A 13,114-nucleotide genomic window follows, 5' to 3' on the forward strand; every position below is an offset into this window, starting at 1 on the left:
CATCTTTTCTCCTGAGCAGCTCTATTGAAAATGAAAATCCAGCCAGAGGAAGGACACCAAGGGCTGCTTGTTCAGTATTCTGTCTGTGATTAGATGATCGCACTGGGGAAGAGAAAAGGAGGGACAGCAAAACTAAATAGTAGAAAGCCAAGACCAAATCATAGCAGAGAAGAGACCTTTTTATCCCACAGCTAGTGCAGAAAGTCAGAAGAGGAGCTGCTACTGAATTCCAATTTGTTCTCTCTTATTCCTTATCCAGGGAGATTTTAGTTTTATTAGCTTAGTCTCAAGTGTTTCAGCCAGTCTATGCTAATTCTCCATGCCTTCTTCCCCACCCCCATCAACTCCTGCTCCTACACACCTGACTTCAGCTTTATCTTCATCTTTTAAAGCAGCTCGAATGGCCATTTCAGACCTTCCAGATTTATGGTTAAAATTAAAGTTTTGGCAAGCCTCTGTCACTACATTGCCCATTACTGTGGTACAATATAATGTAATTAATGTTTTTATGTTTAAGGAAGAGGAGGCACATATGTTCCTCAGCTGCTGATGAACAGATTTATAGGTAACACATCTGAGTCAGTGCCCATGTTTAGACATTAGCCTGACAGATCACTAATCATTTCCTAAAAGCTGTGCACCACTGCCCTGCTTCCCTGGATTTGCAAGCAGGACTGTGCTGGGATACCATAGTGAGATGATAGATTTCAGGTGACACAAGGGGAGGAAGCAAAACATCAGTAAATGTTTCAGCATATCTATCTCCTCATAAGCAGATGTTCTTGCTTAACATGTACCATTAAGCTGGAGTACGCCATGTGCTTTCTTAAAGAGAAACCCAGCCTTCTCAGGGTAGGCAGTTTCCAACAGCACCCGAGACAGCCTGTGTTCTGGCCCCAGAAACTTAAGAGGGGAAACTGTCACATCCACAGTTGCCTAGAATGAGTGAACTTGCAACACACCTGGATCCTTTCCATCTCTTGTTGCCATACCCATTTTGATTAGACTTAGCTGAGGGGTACAAGCTTCACTCGTGGCACCCACCTGGGCTGAGCAGTCCCTAGCAGAAACACAGGACACATAGCCAGATGTAACAGACCCCCTGCTGCCTCAGGAAGATGTTCTGGATGTCTGTCAGACTGCTGTCCAATGTCTTTGTTACAAGACAGAAGTGTGCATGTGCTTAAACCCCAGCAGTTGTCACAGCATTTCTTCAAACTTGCACTGATCTAGCCATGATAAGGCCCAGCTGTGGGCTGGGCTCAGCCAGGTGCCCACTCAGCCACTCTCACACTCCCCATTCTCAGCAGCCCAGGGGGAGAAAATAAGACAGAAAAAAGCTCATGGGTCAAGATAAAGAAGGGAGATCACTTACCAGTTACCATCACAGGCAAAACAGACTTCACTTGGGGAAAATTAATCTAATATATTGCCAATTAAAAAGAGAGTAGGATTGTGAGAAACAAAGACAAAAACTAAAATACACACACATCCCATAACCCCCTTCTTCACCAACCTCACTCCTTCATCCTGGACTCCTCTACCTCCTGTCCCTCCGACTCAGGCAGCACAGGGGGATGGCACTGGGGGCTGTGCTCAGCCCATAGAGCTCCTCTCTGCTGCTCCTTCCCCTCACACTTTGCCCCTGCTCCACCATGGTCTCCTCAAGGGCTGCAGGAGAATCTCTACTCCAACACCTCACACCCTTCTCCTCACTACCTTAGCAGCGGTTTGCCCCTTTCTTAAATGTGTTTTCCCAGAGGCACCTGCAGCCTCTCTGAGGGGTTCAGCTGTGCCCTGTGCTGGGGTGATTGGAACTGGCTGGAACCAGCTGGAACCGGTTGTGTCCGGCATGGGGCAGCCCCAGCCCCTCCTCACAGTGGCCCTGCAGCCCCTGGGCACGGGCACCCCGCAGAGTGCTACATGTCCAACACGAAATAAACTGGAACAACATCCAGTGTGCACCCAGTGAGGAACTTGTTAGAAACACACCGATGGCCTTCCCCGGTCAGTGAACTCAAAGTGGGTGTGATAAATATCTGTGATAAATACAGGGATTTAATTAATAGAAACCAATGTCTTGCAACAGAGGAAAACCTGGAGCTTCTGTCTCCTTTGCAACAGTCACGTTTTCCTTTGGTTTTTGACGCACTCCAATAAAGGGAGTCAGTAGCCGGGGAACTTTCCTTCCTTTTCAGTTCTGTCCTTAGGGGGGAGCATACTGGTAGGAGGGGGAGATTCAAGACCCCAGCCCACTGTCCTGCACACCAGAGAAGGGAATTCCTTTTCCTTTGAAAGGTGCAAGACTAAGCCCTCATTGAGGGATTTAATTAGCCTAAAAAATGTGAGTTTTCTCCTATACTTATAGCTGGGGGCTGCTTTATGCATTTTGGTGAGTCATACTCTACTTCCAAGCACCGGCTCTCTTTAGAGCCCAGTGTATTCAATCTACTGACTACTGACTTAATGGCATTAAGAAAAAATAACGCAGTTTAAGAAAATCTTTGTACAGAGCAGATTTGTTGACCTATACTAAAGCCCATTCTGGGCACCCTCATTCAGAATTAAAGTGGCTTTAATTCAAGTTAGTGTTTGAGCTAAATCTAAATTAAATTTGAATTTAAATCATTAAATCTGCGAAGGGATTTAGTGCAGTTTATATAATCAATTTTAAGTTCATACCCTTCATTAATTTGGATGACTATCATCCAGTCTTTGCTTACTTAAAAATAGTTCTAATGCATTTATTAATATTAGAATACTCAAACTGGGTTATTCGTGAAGAAACAGGGAGTCTGAGCTTTCTTTGAAGTTTCACAAAAAGAGAGTATCTTGCTGAAGAAACTCATTTTGTTCTCACGCATATTAAGGGCAGGAAGGGCTTTTAATTCCACTTAAAGAGCTTCTGTGTTGTCACAGCCAGTAAAGCAGGCACAAGGAGCATGGCTCTCCTCTCATTAGCACCAGCCAGGCAGCCCAGGCTTGCCTTGCACACCCATGGCCACACAGCCTCCCTTTCCAAACCAGGGTGGCAACCGCTCTGCTCCAGTGTTAGGTCCTGCCTGCACCCAGCTCACGCTTTCTAGTTTTCTAGCTCACTCTGCCTGCTTTAGTCCTGGAAGCCTCCTCAAGCTGGCATTGTGCTGTGAAGACCCCGTTGAGTAGGTGATGGTAGGTCTGCAAAGTCAGCCTCGCCAGGTCTGCTCCCACAGCTTTGCACGTGCAGACATCCACACGCCTCCAGCCCAGCCCCTGTGCCAACCCCACACCACGTTATCTTCCTCTGGAGACAAGGACCAAATGTGACGGTGTACACTAAGGCTGGGCAAGCAACACAACGCCCGCCTCCTGGAACAAACTGCTGGATTAGAATAAGGAGTTTATGTGGGCACTGTGGATCCATCCTGCCACAGAGATTGAAGTGCCTTTGAAAATGTAGCCTTTGGTGTAGAGTCCCTACTTTTTCCCCTTCTCCATGAAATGCCAGCCATTTTTGATTAAAATCCCACCTGTCACCAGATTTCAGAGGAATGTAGAGTGGATTCATTTTACAATATCAGAACCAGCTGCTCAAAAAAATAGCTTTCACTCTCCCAAGGTCTACTAATCATTTCAGGAGACAAGCATAGAAGAGGATATCTCAGCTGACACTGGAGAGCACAAATGTTGACACAAATATGAATCTGAATTTTCTGACAGTAGTTGATTGTGTTGCTTTAGAAGGTTTAACAGACATGCCACTCAGCCGACAAGACCCTGTTTAATGCTTCACTTTAAGTATTTGTATGATCTTTGGGGTTGTCAGTTCTGGGAATTGCAGTTCTTTGAGAGCAGTTTTGGCAATCTCCCTGTATGTTACACCTGTAAAAGTACAATGCCTGCTTCTTTTTCAGGCTGGCCTGCTGATAATCTGGCAGAACGTGACATCTACTTGCAAGAGTGGTTGCTAAATCTTTTTCATGCTTTCCCTGCTTTATAGTGTCTCGTTCCAAGTGCTCATAGTGTCTAGTGCTAAGTGCTCATTATGCCAAGCAGGTATGTGCAAAAGCAGTTGTGTCACATGAGGATGTGTCCTGTCCACGGTCTCTGCAACTTCATCTCAGATTGCTCATGCTTCAGGAACTCAGACTAGAAATCCCATATTAACTTGTTTTGTGTTGCTTCTAATTTTCAGTTGATCAGGGAACTCTAGTTTCAGACAGTTCAAAAAACACTGGAATGTTTCAATACAGTCTTTTCGCTTTTGTTCCACCAAAAATATTTGACATGAATTCGTAGATAGTCATGGGTCTCCTCAAATTACAGTTTGAGGCAACCAGATTATTCGGATGAAGACTATCCTGTTTCTAGCAGAAGTGAACTGCTGTGTTATACTTGTAAAGCTGCATTTGTATATTGCTTGCTTCTGGGGATCTGAAATTTCATGGGAATGCACAGAAAATGATTAAAACTTAAACTTTGTATCTGCTTTATATGTTCATCATTAACATTGCCTTTCATTGTTTTCTAATAGTGATAATTAGGTGTTGCATTACTCTAGGGTATGCCTTGCAGCGCCCCTGGGAGGACTTTTATGCACAAGATAAATATTACTGTATACATAAAACTAAATTTTCTTGAGATAAAGCCTCTGTTGGTTTCATTTTCATAATGTTCACTTTCACTTCTTCCTCGAGACCCGCAAGATTCTTTCAGAATTTCCCTTTGTCAGCTTTTTTTATTCCTTCTGCATATGAGTTGCCGTTTATCTCGGACCTTTCATCCTGCACCAGTGTCATCCTCACCACATGGGTGGACTTAACCAAGCAGTTAATGCTATTACATTGTTGGATCCTCCCGTACCGGACTGTGCTAGGGCGCATCAGCATCAGCAAGGCTGGGAGTCTGACAAGCACACGGGAACTGTCACACAGGGACCAGTGTCTGTTGGTCTGTAACCGGTACGCTCCCAGTGTCCTGTTAGCACAAAGGGCTGTAGAGGCAAACTCTCCTCACAGTAAATATAACAGCAGACATTTTAAGTGCCTAATACCGAGAGTTACAAAAACTGCATTCAGCCTGATTCAGGGACAGGCTGGACCATCTCTGTATCAATTAGCATCTTCCACAAGTAGTCCTCGTGGCCACTAGCACTCTTTAGTGGGGACAAGGAAATAGAAGTTTGGCTATATGTAATAATAATAATAATAAATAAATAAATAAATAAATAAGAAGGTATGCCAATAGTGATGGATATCTGCAAGTTTTCAGAATTTCTGGACACCAGGAGATTTTCTTAGCCTAACTTCTGGTTTCCAGTTTAAAATTCCTGGCTGCTACATGATAATCTGAATTCTTCACATGTATCTACACAGACACAGTATCATAAAATGCTCTGAAGTGAATGACTATTCAGTTCTTCCCCCTGCCCAGAGAGATGGACATAGGGAAGCTAACTAGATCAGTTAATGTTTAGAGAAGCTAGGAGAAATGCAGTAAGAATACTGCTGTCATACAAGCCTATTTTAGAAATTTTTAGTTATGATTTAAAGTGGGTCATGTGTTCCTACATTTAGGGTTTACAAGACTAAAAAATTCTCTCTAGACAAAACTTGGTGCAGCAGTCATGTACAATAAAAGGCACCCTGGAGCTTCAGGAAGGTATCTATCTGATCTGAAGGTCTTGACTACAGGGATACAGGGATACTAATCCTAACTTTCAACAATAGGAAAATGGAGAAAGTAATGATAAAAATAAAGCTGCAGGTAATAATTGCCTGAGTGCAAATTGTAAAAGTGGATCTTCAGTATTCAAACCCCCCATGAAAAAACACACGTAGATTGCTGAATGTTATTTATTTAGTATTATTGCTAGAGCGATTATTATAGCAATCGGCATGAAAGTCTAGAGCCGAGTGACCACCTGCTGGTTGTGTTGATGCTCAATTTGCAAACAGTCAAGTACCATTTGGTTTGTGCCAGCTTGCTGCATTACTTCAGCCATAAAAGATATTGTGTAACCTAACAGCAGCTTTTAAACTAAAAATAGGTGTTCTGCTTATATCCAGTAGAAAACTGGTATTTAATGATTACAATACAATGTATTCAGATTCTTTCAGCTGCTTCAAGCTGAAAGAACAGCTTTTTCAGCTGCAACAAATGGGGCAAACCTCCTTAGAGGAAAATTTAGTAACACCAGCAAACTCAGAGACAAGACAATTGGACAAATTTACTGCTGCCATAGCACTGCAAAAGGCTGCCTGTGTGACCTTGGGCAAGCCTTCAGATGTGGTTTTAGAAAGGTTGAGCATTTAAAACTCCTTCTGAAGTTACTAGCAGGCCCAGGGTCTAAGCACCTATGAAAATCAGACCCTTTAATCTTCACCATTTGTCATTCTGCTACCACACAAGGGTAAAGGGGATTTTTTTGTATTGACCTCAGAGAGTCAGACCAGACCCTCACTTACAGGGTCCAGTCTGAATTCAAGGGGTTTTATTTTTCATATGATGACAGATCACCTGTCCAGAAAGAGGTCAGTTAGTGCAGCTACCTGAGAAAGGAAGTGTGATCTTGTGTTTAGAGGGAGAAACTGAGAGCCAGAGCTCTTGGGAGCTGCTATTATATCACATTGTGGCTTTGGGCAAGAGGCTTCACCTCTGTCTTTCAGTTAACCTGCCTGTAATACTTACATCACCTGAGCGTGGTGATACTTAATTGTTATTTATAAAGTGCTGGGGGATCACTGAAGATATAATCATCCAAAAATTAAAACCACAGTCATTTGCAGCAAAGGTACAGAAGAGGGAATCGCTGTCCGGGCAGACAGAAAAGCTGTTCAGATCCCTGTTGCCGCTTCTTGGGCACAGAATGTGTTAAACTGCAACATGCAGAGACGTTTCTTATTCATTAACAGCCTTATTGTGTGATGAAAGGAAAGGCAAACTCTGCAACCATTTTGCTGATGTTAAGGATTTCATACACATAATAAATTATACGTGAACATTGTTGCCATGCATCCATCCCAGAATTCAGCCCCTCGGGGACTCAATCATGCTGTTCTCCTGTAGCTAGGAATATCAATGCACTGAAACAATGAGCTAAATCTACGTGTATCTCATCAGTGGATGTTATGAAGATAACATAAAAGGGGAGTGAAGGAATGTGGACCTCGCTCCCTACCTGATCGGGGGAGAAGGTTACTGACCTCATCATCTAATGTAATAAACACCATCCAGGTAGGGAGCTATCACAGAGCCCTGAGCAATATGAAGCCCCATGGAATGAGATACAGTACAGTACATGCAACTTTCATAAAGATTTCCGTGTGGGTAGTTTTTGCTTTTAATAAGAAGAAAGGAGGAGGTTGTGAGTGCAGTCATGAAATATGGGCCAGCAGCACCAAGCCTTTTCTCACAGCACCCTCGTGTGCTCTCCGCAGAAAATGCTCTGTGTCACAGGGGGAATGCTGTGTCTTTCAGCGATGCTGTAACTTGTTGAAAGAACTAATTTAAATTAAATAGGACAGCCAGTACATATTAATTAAGTATCAATTGATTCTTAAAAGAGTACTTATTGAGGGTTCTCAAGTTGGGAAGGGATAAATCTGGCTGTCATGTAATTAATTCAGAATGACACAGGCAACAAATGCATATTACATATTTTTCCTCTGAATATTAACTTGTAAAGAATGTTTACATATCCAATTAACATTTAACAAGATAACCTTATACTATGTTAATTAGCTATCTGCTAATTAACAACGTTCCAAAATTAATATAGACATTAGGCAAGTCAACTGTATAACTGCTTATGCATAAGGGGAAATCAACATGAAATATTTGGAAAAGCTCTTTGAGGCAAAATATGGGAGGATCTAGACCTATTATGTCCCTGCTACTGACTCTGGAAACCAGCATCTGCCCACAGTAAGCAAGGAGCAGTGGGGTTTACTTTTCCTTATGTACGTGGCTAATGAACTCCATTCAGGCCACATCTCATCCCAGGGTTGTTGGTCTCCATGTTTTGGAAGCCTTATGAAACTGGATTGGATGTTTCTATTTGGTTTTGATCTTAAACATGGTGGATCAGAAAAGAATGGGGATTTTGAGAGCAATGTGAAAAACAGATAAATCAAAGTAACTAAGAAACTCAATTGTTATTAAACTAAATACCTTGCTTGAACTCTTGAATATGTCAATACTTCAAACATCTCACCAGCTCCTGTGTACATAGTAACATAACCTCCCTGCAGCCTGTAATAAACCAACTGCTCAGTGAACAACCAAAGGAAAATGGTTGTCCCTGTGTTTTAAAGGACAGAAACAGCTCTTGCCCATTAAAATAAGACGTTAAATAATACTTGTATTTGTGTTTATTTCACTGATTTTAGTGTTTGAGCACTTGTTTTGGCATCTGTGAAGAATTATATACCTCTGATGGAGGGTCATTTTCTGAGGCAACATGCCTTGCCTTGACCAGTAATTGCAGCTAACTGGAAAATCAAGCCTGTTTGGATTCTAAAATGGGCTGTGATACTTGGTAACATTGTAAATTGGCCTATTTTTAAACGAAGTAACTGAAAAGCAAAGCAGAACTAGAAAAAATTCACCAAGGCTTTGTCTCCTCTCTTGCACATAACAGACCTCTTGCTTACAAAGGCCCACACAGTAGAAGTGCAGCTTCCAGACAGCACACAGATGTGCATAATTGGCTATGTGGATACTTCAATGTACTGTAAACCTTTGGGAAAGTGTCTTAAACCCATCAGTTTAGCAGTTGACTCGGTTATGTCTACTGCATGTGTTTTATTTCTGAGTGTGTCTGTGCATACACGTATGTGTACATATACACACATGCACCTCTGAATCTTTGTGTATGATTACTCTCTTTCCAGAGAGTACTTTGAGATATAACTGATCTCTTTAATACCATTGTCAGTCCATTTACATTCAAACATTACAATATTCAGTTTTCATCTGAGTTTAATCATAATATGGATATAATTTAATCCCTTTTGTAAGATTTTTAAGACCTATGTAGTTCAAAACCTAATAAGTTATAATAGAAGTGAAGAAGAAGAGAAATGCAAAGCACAGAGAGAATTAAAATTTTATAAGGAAAAAATAAAAACAATTACATAAACACTGAGATGTAACACCAAAAGCGAGTGGAGAAAGATGCCACTGAAAGTGCAAGGGAAAGCAACTAGAATGTGAACAGGACAGGAGATGGAAGGTATGTGCAAGAATAATGGAAAAAGCTGAAAATAGAAAGTGATTCTGCTGAGTTTAAGAGTGATCAGCAGAAAGACAAGGAGGACATGGGAGGGAAAGCCAGATGTCATGTTCTTGTAATGGAACTGACTGTGCTAATACCCCTGCGAAGCCTCTCAGCACACCCCTTGTAAATGAGGTGTTTTCAGAAGCCCAAGAAGAATCAGAGTGTTGACAGCCTGTGCAGTCAGAAAAAAAATCTCTGGGTGTAGTCTGGCCCCTCTCTGCCTCCTGCTACTCCATGAATCTTACACGGAAGCACAGTCCTCCTCAAAAGCCTTTTCTGTGGACCTAGATATAGGGACCTGTGAAGAACTACTGAAGTACTGATTATATGCACTACTGAAGACGGCTGTCAGTCATTCCACTGCCATATTTTCAGCTGTGTTGATAAGGCAACGACCAGTTCAATTCCAGCTCTATAAAATTCAAGCAGCAGGGATAAACAACAGTGTTGGGCTGGAGAAATGTAACCAGATGTTGGAAAGGTACAGAACAGTGCTGAGCCCAGTGAATAAACAGAGGCTACTAACTGGTCAGTAGCTATGAAAATGAAGAGATGTTATTGCTGGCACTTTGAAGTACTTGAGTAACAGAAGCATTGTTCACTGCTACATAGCATGAACAGGTAAGCTTGGCTGATACGAGTGCAACACCAACATTTCTTTGGGGTGAAGGAGAAAGTCAAGCTGAGCACCAAGCATCATACAGACTAGATGTTTTCTAATAGTAGAGCAAGATTTCTTGGAAGAATGTGAAGAGCTAAAGGACAAGCTGAAATTAGAAGCAGACCGCACATGAAACAACGAGAATGCAGTAAGTCATTCTCATCAGGTTACGGAGAACCGAGTCTGCAGTGAAGAGGCAACGCTGCTGCAGCTCACTGCTGGTTAAGTGCAGAGCAGTTAGAGATGCAGAGTGATATAGCAGAAGACTAGGAGTCACAGTGGTGCAGATGAGGAGCCAAAAGCATTGGCTCCAAATGCCTTGACAACTACAGAAAGGGGACAGATAGAAAAGGAGTTCTTGGCAGCACTCTGAAATGGAACCATTCTGTGACTTGTGGCTTTTGGCACAAGGTAGATATGCTGGCTGATCACAAGCTGTGTGATGAAGAAACAAATGCTCAATGCTTCCATACAACTACAGAAAAAAGAACTTTCATAAAAGGTGAAAGTATCATTTGGGAAATCCAGTCCTGGAGGCAGTTAGTGGAAAGGATGTCCTTTTAAGGTTCCATGGAAAGGAAGAAGTTATGGGTTATGTGGCTGGCTGAGATAAACATGACAGTGGGCATGCTAGACTTCTAGCCAGAAGGAAACCATTTTTCGGTTCTCTCATAAAGGGAAGATACTGGGTAGGCCTTGACCTCTCTATTGATGAGCTGCTAAATCCTAATTTTAGATTTGTGAGTGTTGCACATATTACGTTGATGAAGTGCACAGCAGTTCTAAGTCCCACTCCCCACAGCCTGTGACTGTTATCTAGGATGTGATTCTAGAGCTCAAGACTAAGTGCAAAACCATTTTTTTTAAGAAGGATGCAGATAATTAGCTTAATCTGAAGTCTCTTCAGGCCTTAGGTTTTAGCAACTTCTAGGAAGACCAGTTTTGTCCTTCACCAAACTCAGCTGCAAAATTCAGCTTTTAACGGTGTGACAGGCTTCTCAAGGACCTTTCATAATATACTATTGCTCAGTGATCAGCAATACATTCTTTACTAGTAATTAATCTAACAGGTTTTGCCTTTCTAAAAGACTGCTTCAAAACCATGGAAATCTGTATGTTCCCATGCAGCTTTTAAATAACTGCAACCTTTTGAGGGTTTAAGTACCTATTTGGAAAACAGCAAGCAGGTAGCACTGTTAAATTCTGTTCCCAGAGCCAGGAGAGAAATATCGGTTTACATGTGAAAGAAACTGCCAAATAACTGGGCATGGGTATTGCAGTGGGGAAGAATGTTAGCTGTTGGAGGGTTTCCAGATGTTATATTACAATTGAGCCTGGTCTGAGATTTGTGATCAGCTCAGAAAACCTCAGTGTTCTTTACAGCCTCTGAACTACTTGTATCTTTCTTTGGGTGTTCTGGTTCTGTGTATTTTGGTGTGAAATATGGTCCTGGATTTTTTGGGGGTGTTACTATTTCAATAATTTCAGACAGTGAGCTGAAGTAACAATATCATCTGCTAGTAATTTTTTTTGTTTTAATCGCCACCAGTCTTTTAACATGAGCTACTTATTTGAGTTTCTTGGTCTCTCTGGATTTCCCCCATCTGAACAACAGAAATAATGATAGCTGCCTTACAGATGAGTCATGAAGTATATTTATGCTCATGTTTGTAAAATACTTTCAAGACACTGACGGTCTTGGCTTTGGTTTATAAAACCCTTTGCTATTAATAGATGTTCTGTTATCCTCTTTTCCAGAAATATACATGAACATTTTAAAACAAAGAGGGCGAGCTGCTACTCACTTTTTAAAGGATTATGTATGTACATAATCTGCTAGATTCTTCACTTCTCAGCTGATCTATCGACTTTCTTATACTCCTACCAATCACAAAAAATTGCACAATGAGAGATTTTCAATGGTATCTTTTCAGGAGGAGATTTTAAATGAGAATGTCCTTGGAAACAGGGGGGCAGGAAGTGGAATGGAAAGACAGACAACTAATAACATTTTTCAGTACTAACACACAAACATTTCTTACCTAACAGGTGTTGTGAACCTAGAATAATTGGGAGGAGTGGGCTGCTTGGGATTTTAAAAGTATTAAGTTTTGCTTTAATGCAAAACTCTGTTAACAGAAGTAGTCTAAGATTTCAGGTTAAATTATGTGTGTTTCAGTGGTTTTCCCCAGAACTCATAGTAAATGTATGGTCTCTTACACCTCAACACAGAGCGGGATGACTCCTATTTGGAAGCATGATAGCTGTAGTCCCAGAGGAGACAATAGTTATTTGCTATTTATTGTTACAGACGGCTGCATTACCAGAGGGATTTAAGGACATTTAGCACAACACATGCACTCTATAACTGAGTGAACATGCCCTTTTGCAAACACATCTTCCCCTCTCAGTGCCGCCTGGAGCACTGAAACTTTCAGGCATTGCCTTATCTGCGATTGCTGACACCTGTTCTATGGCAACAGATAATTCTAGAGGCCTGTCATTTTCTTCTCCAGCTGCCATCTCACCTTCCAGTCTCCTAAGGGCCCTGTCACCCTTAATCACAGTTTTCTTTGTGATGGAAACCACAGGTGAAGAACCAGACAGGTTCCAGACTTGCCCACAGCAGAATTGTTTTCAATTTATTCCCTGGGAAAGAATGGGGAAAAAGTGGGGAGACAAGGGCAAAAATGCAGATGTACTACAATAGACAGCTACACCAAAAGAAAATGAGCATAAATAACTCTCCTGTTGGATTTTCTTCCTCATTAATTCCTTTCTCCATGTGCAGTTCAGGTATACTAATACTCCAGGCAAGGATCACGGTGTCATAAAGTTTGGGCTGAATTAAGTACTTGTCTTTGCAAGACTGAGAAATGGATTTCCATTCAAAGATCTCCAAATCTACGTATGCCAGTTCCACTCAGGTCAATAGCAAAACTGATTTACCTTTGTGGAGCCTGAATTCCCATTTATTCTTCAGAACTCTTTCAGCCAGATTTTAAGGTGCTCACCATACATAACACATTTTCTTTCATTTGGGTATCTACATGAAAACAAAAATAAAAACCAAAAGCCAGTGTTAGGACAGTGCTGGCCAGACTCTTCCATATACATTCAATACATTAAATCCTTGGAAAATATGGCTGTGCTGCTGATGTTAAGCATTTTGTGAAATCTAGCCCTCAATAATA

The sequence above is a fragment of the Strix aluco genome, unplaced genomic scaffold (genome assembly GCF_031877795.1).
Source record: "Strix aluco isolate bStrAlu1 unplaced genomic scaffold, bStrAlu1.hap1 H_1, whole genome shotgun sequence".
NCBI lineage: Eukaryota > Metazoa > Chordata > Aves > Strigiformes > Strigidae > Strix > Strix aluco.